Raw genomic sequence first — 6,720 nt, 5'->3', positions numbered from 1 at the left:
TCCTGATTTAAATAATAGTGATCCTGAAGAGGAGCCAAATGCACTAGATAAAAAATTCTTTGATATGCTAGATGCAGCCGATAAAGAATTGTGGTATGGATGTAAAAAAAGTGACACAACTATCTGTTGTAGCTAGACTATTGAATATAAAATTAGAGTATCGCATACCTGAACAACGTTATGACGCTATCTGCCAGTTGATAAATGATATGTTACCGGAGGAGAATAATATGGTAGGTAGTTTATACGAGAGCAAAAAGTTAATACAAGAACAAGGTTTGCCTATGGAGATGATTGACTGCTGCAGGTCTGGATGTATGATATATTGGAGGCAAGACAAAGATCTTTATCGGTGCAAATTCTGAAATGCAGAGAGGTACAAACGGTCAAAAAATTTGGCCGGATGTTCTCGCGTATCATTCAAGAAAATGCATTACTTTCCTTTGACTCCAAGGTTGAAGAGACTGTATGCTTCACAAGCCATAGCGGCTTCCATGCGATGGCACTCCGAGAATCATGGACATGATGCTGGAGTAATGTGTCATCCATCCGATTCAGAAGCTTGGAAGCACTTTGACAAAAGTCATCCTTCATTTGAAGCAGAAGTACGTAATGAAAGATTAGGCCTAAGTACAGATGGGTTTGCACCACATGGAGCATTTGGAAAACAATATTCATCCTGGCCTATTATTATAACACCTTATAACTTTCCACCTTCTATGTGCATGAAAGAGCCTTACATGTTTTTGACCGCACTTGTGCCAGGACCGTCAAACCCTAAGCATAAAATAGATGTATTTTTGCAACCAGTTGTTGCAGAGTTGGAGCAATTATGGGAATAAGGCGTAGTAACATATGATATATCTTTAAATCAAAATTTCCATCTAAGAGCAGCTTTGATGTGGACAATAAGCATATGCAATGTTGTCCGGATGGTCTACAGCAGGTAAGCTAGCATGTCCTCATTGTGGGAAACATACACAAGCTTTCAGACTAAAGAATGGTAATAAGATGTCATGGTTTGACTGCCATAGAAGATTTATACAGGTAAATCATCCATATAGAAAGGATAAAAATAAGTTCAAGAAGAACCGTGAAGTGATAGAAGGTCCCCCTCCAAGTAAGAATGGTGAACAAACTTTAAGGGAGATTGAACAATTAGGTTTGGTAAAAGTGACTGACCTAAATGCTGATGATGTAAACAAAAGATGTGGCGATCATGGTTGGAAAAAGAAAAGAATATTTTGGGATTTACCATATTGGAAAACAAACCTCATTAGACATAATTTGATGTTATGCATATTGTGAAAAATGTATTTGAAAACTTTTTTTACACTGTAATGGATGTCAAAGGGAAGACGAAGGACAATGTAACAGCCATAAGAGATCTGAAGCTCTATTGTAGGAAGTGAAAAGGAGTCGAAGATAATAAAAGAGCATACTACACTCTGGACAAGAATCAAAAGAAAGTCATATGCCAATGGGTGGAGAAATTGCGTTTCCCCGATGGTTATGTTTCTAATTTGGGGAGGTGTGTTGATTTAACAGGGTGTAGATTGTTCGGAATGAAAAGCCACGATTGTCATGTTTTTATTCAAAGATTGATGCCAATTGCATTTCGTGAGATGTTGCCAAAACAAGTGTGGGAAGCATTAACATACTTGAGTATTTTCTTCAAAACATTAACATCAACATCTATCACAACAAAATACATGGAAATAATAGAAACCGAGATCCCAATAAGACTTTGTAAATTAGAGACCATCTTTGTCCCTGGTATTTTTAACTCCATGGAACATTTACCAGTACATTTGCCATACGAAGCGAAGATAGTCGGTCCTGTCTAATATCGATGGATGTATCCATTTGAAAGGTTTGTATGGTACATCATAATGTATGTTGCTATTTTTGTAAACTGATTTAAATAATCTTCACTATAGGTATCTAAATCAGTTGAAAAAAGATGTGAAAAATAAAGCTCGAGTGGAAGGGTCCATTGTTAACGCGTACTTGCTACGTGAAGCATCTATATTTTGCTCTCATTATTTCGAGACTGGTGTCCCCACACGTAATAGAAAGTTGCCTTGAAATGATGATGGAGGAGGAGATGAGCAAGCGGATGCTAACAACGACATGTTAGATATATTTTCATATCATGGGCGTCATTATGGAAGATTCACGAATAGAATGATGTCTGATGAGGAAGTGCATGCTGCCCAAACTTACATATTCCTTAACGAAGATAAGATCAAGCATTACATCATGTACGTAACATATACATCACTTTTAATTATAATAATCACTTGTTGTATAATTGCTATGAATTAATAACATTAACATGCATGATTTTAATTATTACATTCATAGTAACTTCAAAATGTTATTCAACTGGTGATACAGAATATTTGAAGAAAATTTGAATGAACTTATGGGGGATATGGATGAACAGGTCCTTGCAGCTGAAGTTGAGAAGAACTTTGCAGTATGGTTTCAAAACTATGTGGGTGTTATTTTTGTATTTTTTTAAAATTTATTATTTTTTGTTATGGTTATAATTAACTCTAATTAAGTGTTTTACCATTTTTCATATAGGCACGTAAGATCCCCATAAACAACAAGTATATATCTGACCTTTCCAAAATGCCATTCAAAAAAGTGAAATTATATATGTCACACCCCCAAAACCGGAACGGCGGAAATGTTCGGGGGTGGATGACGTCATGTGTAGTATCACAATAGTTGTATCATAACAATATTAGTAAACACAACCAAACATTGAATACATATATGAAAAAGGTTTACATTTGTTTAAGTCTCGTTTGCATACATCAAAAGTATAAGCAAAAATATAAAGACGTGACTAAATGCTTCGTCTTCTCAAAGCTCCATGTAGTACTTGTCTACTGATTCCCTGAGAATACAAGCAGTTTTGAAAGAGTATCAGCATAAAGCTGGTGAGTTCATAAGCATGTTTTTGTAATGAAAACCTATTAATGAAATCCGTGAAAATGTTTGTATGTTTCCAAGAAAATCCAATATTTTCTTAAGTAATGAAAAGTACTCTTAAACCCTAAGATCAAATGTATGTTCGTTATTAAGTTTTGTTCTTGTGTCTGAAAGTACTTGTATGTATGCCTGGTACCACCAGCTGTATTGTATTGTTTTGTATGAAAGTTTTTGTATGACATCCCTGGCTACCACCAGTAATGTAAGTAATGAAAACCCTGGCTAACACCAGTATGTAGAGTATGAAAACCCTGGCTAACACCAGTAATGTAAGTAATGAAAACCCTGGCTAACACCAGTATATATAGTAGTTTATCACTTAAAATAAAACCATGAAATGAAATCCCTGGAATCCTCCAGTTTATAGTATGTAGTAGTTATATTAATGAAAATAAAACTATTGAAGAATGGAATCCCGTAAACAAAAGGTTAGTTTATACTATTGTGAGTTCGTATAACCATGCTTGATATGACTGATGACCTTAGTGACGTTCTTCAGGCGTCGTACGGTATGATATTTGTCACCCCAGGCATGCCTGCCTAACTATAGCTAACAGTTCGTGTGTGGGCTTGTCAGTCCCGAATAGATCTATTCACAAATCTCACGCTCTCCCTCCAGGAGACTCTGGTTACACTATACGTTGAGGATTTTACCAGTACCCAAAAGGGTACAAATGAAGAGTGGTCTCACAATCCGGTATTAACTAGTTTACGTGTGGTTCTGTAATGTTCTACTGTATTGAACTCTGTATGTATAATGTATATGATAATAATTATACTTAAATAATTATAGAATGTTGTTCCCTTGAAGTAATGTATGTCATAAACTAAATCTGTCATAGTTTATGTAGTTACCTATGAATGTAATCCGAATCGGTAAAAGAAACTATGTTTTGAAATCCCCAAACTATACCTATTATAGTTTGATTGAAAAGTTATGTACTTGTTTTGTAAGATGTTCTGAAAATTATGCAATTTATACTTCCAAATTGTAAATGTCCCTTATGCTCAACATGGTACAAAAGGGATAAAGTGTCGAAATGTTTCATAAAACGTGGGAAGTCATTTAATTGTATCAATTGCATAAGTTTTAAACTCGTTGAAACCCTTTTTGTTTTAGTTTCACAAAATCATTTGTGTTTGGCTTGTATTCCCTCCTGAAAACATTAAAAATCATAAAAATGTAGGCGTATGAACTCATTGTTGTTGTGTGAAGACGTCGACTGGAAACAAAGATCCTTGGGTTGTTTTACGTGGCACTTAATGGAATCCTAATATCAATAAATACATATATGTATCTAAATTAGCGATTTCGTTATATAAAGTGTTAGAACACACTTGCTTTCGGTTAAGGAATGTTACCAGAACTTGGTTGAATTGGAAAACGAGTCTTTCACTGCTCAAGAGACGTGTACGGCTGTAAACAGGAGTTTACGGCCGTGAAGGGAGTTTAGGGCCGTGAACAGGGTTTACGGTCGTGAAGAGTTTACGGCAGTGAACTGGGGTTTACGGTCTATGAAGATTCGATGAGTGTACGGCCTTAAACGGGTTTACGGCCTTTGAAGATGGGCCGTAAACTCTAGAACAAGGGTGCTGATTTCGAAGAGAAACGTGTTCTAGATGCCCCGAAATGACTCTAAATGGTGTTTCTTGATGTTTTCCTGAAGATTGAAGGTGTTTTTAGTGTTTACGGCCAAGGGTTCTAGAGAGAGAATGAGAGAGTTTCCGGTCAAAAGTGTTCAAATGAGGGTGGGGGTCTCATATATATAGGGGTTTTATGGTCGGTGGGTGGGGGTCCACCTGACACCAGCCGTAAACGAGTGTACGGTCGTAAACAAGTTTACGGCCGTAAACTCAGTCAGACCGTGAATTGTTGTTTCGTTCGAAGGAAAACTCGGATTTCGCACGGTTTTTGGTTCCGACTCGTATATAAATTTAATTATAAAAACTAGATGATTTTCTAAACCAAGAAGTTTGACGGGAACTTAATAAAATTCAAATAAAATTCAAATTTTATTAGCGTAATCGGATAATAGAAACGGAAAAAGGTTCGGGTTGTCACAATATAGTGTATACTTTGTCACTGGTTACAAGTTTCACACAGAAGCTCATAGTCTGAACAAATCAACAACCAATAGCGGATTGTGTGTTAGTAGCCAAGGAGGTGATTATTATGGTAAGGTATAGGAAATTTTAGAAGTCGAGTACCCTGGTTACCCAATTAAAACCACGGTTATGTTTAAATGTCATTGGTACGATCCAACACCTAACATAGGAGTTAAGGTTCACAAACAATATAACTTGGTCGAGATAAACGTCAAAAGAAAATACAACAAGTTCGAGCCATTTGTTTTAGCCATGCAAGCCACTCAAGTGTGTTACATTCCTTACCCAAGTTCGAAAACAAACAACTCGGACTGGTTGGCTGTATTTAAAGTGAAACCTCATGGTTGGACCGATGAAAATCATCCTCAGAAAGACGTTGCTTTCCAAGAAGATGAAGTTGAATCAAATGAAATCATTATACCAAGTGAAGCCGATATAGACAATTCTGATGATCACGAAATGTCAAGCAACAGTTCAGATAATGAAAATAATATTGATGAAGAAGGTGAAATTCATGAGGACGACGATGATGGTATTCCTGACAACGAGGGTAGTTATGAGTATAGTACATCGAGCAATGAAGAAGAAAAGGAGGAAGAAGATAATGACTAGATATTTTTGGGTTTAATGTTTTTTTTCAGATGAAGTTAATTTGTAATTTGGTTTAATATCAATACATAAATGTAAACTAGGAAGAAAGCCCGGGCTTCGCCCCGGTATGTTTTTTTGTTTTTTTTTATGTCGAAATATAAAACTATTGACTGTAAAGACCAAAAGTATCAAAGTGGCTAAAGAAATGTGGAAAAAACCTAAATGTTTTTCGTGTATATTGTGCCGAATGTATAATTTTTTACAATAAGGACTAAAATTGTCAAAGTGGCTAAAATATTGTGGCAAAAATCTAAAGTTTTTTTTTTTGTGTTTTTTTTACCAAAATGTATAAGTATTGTTTCCAAGGGCCAAAAGTGTCAAAGTTATCAAAAAAATGTGGCAAAAAATCTTAATGCCCAAAAAATTCCTATTGCTAACTCTTTTGTGCTTTAATATATATATATATATATATATATATATATATATATATATATATATATATATATATATATATATATATATATATATATATATATATTACATTATAGATTATGATATATATGTTATTTTTGTCTTTTCCATTTCAACAATCAAAATTACCATTCCATTTAAACAATCAAAATTCCACTGTTACCTATAAAATGTTATAATATTTGAATAATGTGTTTTGGCACAAATATCCTTAGTATTCACATATTTGGAATGATTTCAAGGGCACTTTGGTCTTTTTGCACTCTAAAGCGTTAAGGCGCCATCATACCTCTGACGTCACACCGACTTTATCAGTTCTTCAACCATTCAGAACGTCTCAACTTTTCCAGACGATAAATCTCCATATAAACACTAAAACCCCCAAATCGTCGAAGGGTAATCGTTCTTAAAATCGATTTTCTCCGATAATAGACACTCCTGTACTCCTCGCGACCAGATCATCATAAAGTAAGTTTTTTTTCCATAGCCTGTTACACTGTTTTTCATAGTTACGCTTATTTTTTAAAAAGGAATTGAAATCAACTA

This window comes from Lactuca virosa, chromosome 2 (genome assembly GCF_052849685.1).
Source record: "Lactuca virosa cultivar CGN04683 chromosome 2, Lactuca_virosa_CGN04683_v6, whole genome shotgun sequence".
In the NCBI taxonomy this organism is placed as follows: domain Eukaryota; kingdom Viridiplantae; phylum Streptophyta; class Magnoliopsida; order Asterales; family Asteraceae; genus Lactuca; species Lactuca virosa.
Note: the sequence above shows the minus strand (reverse complement) of the source record.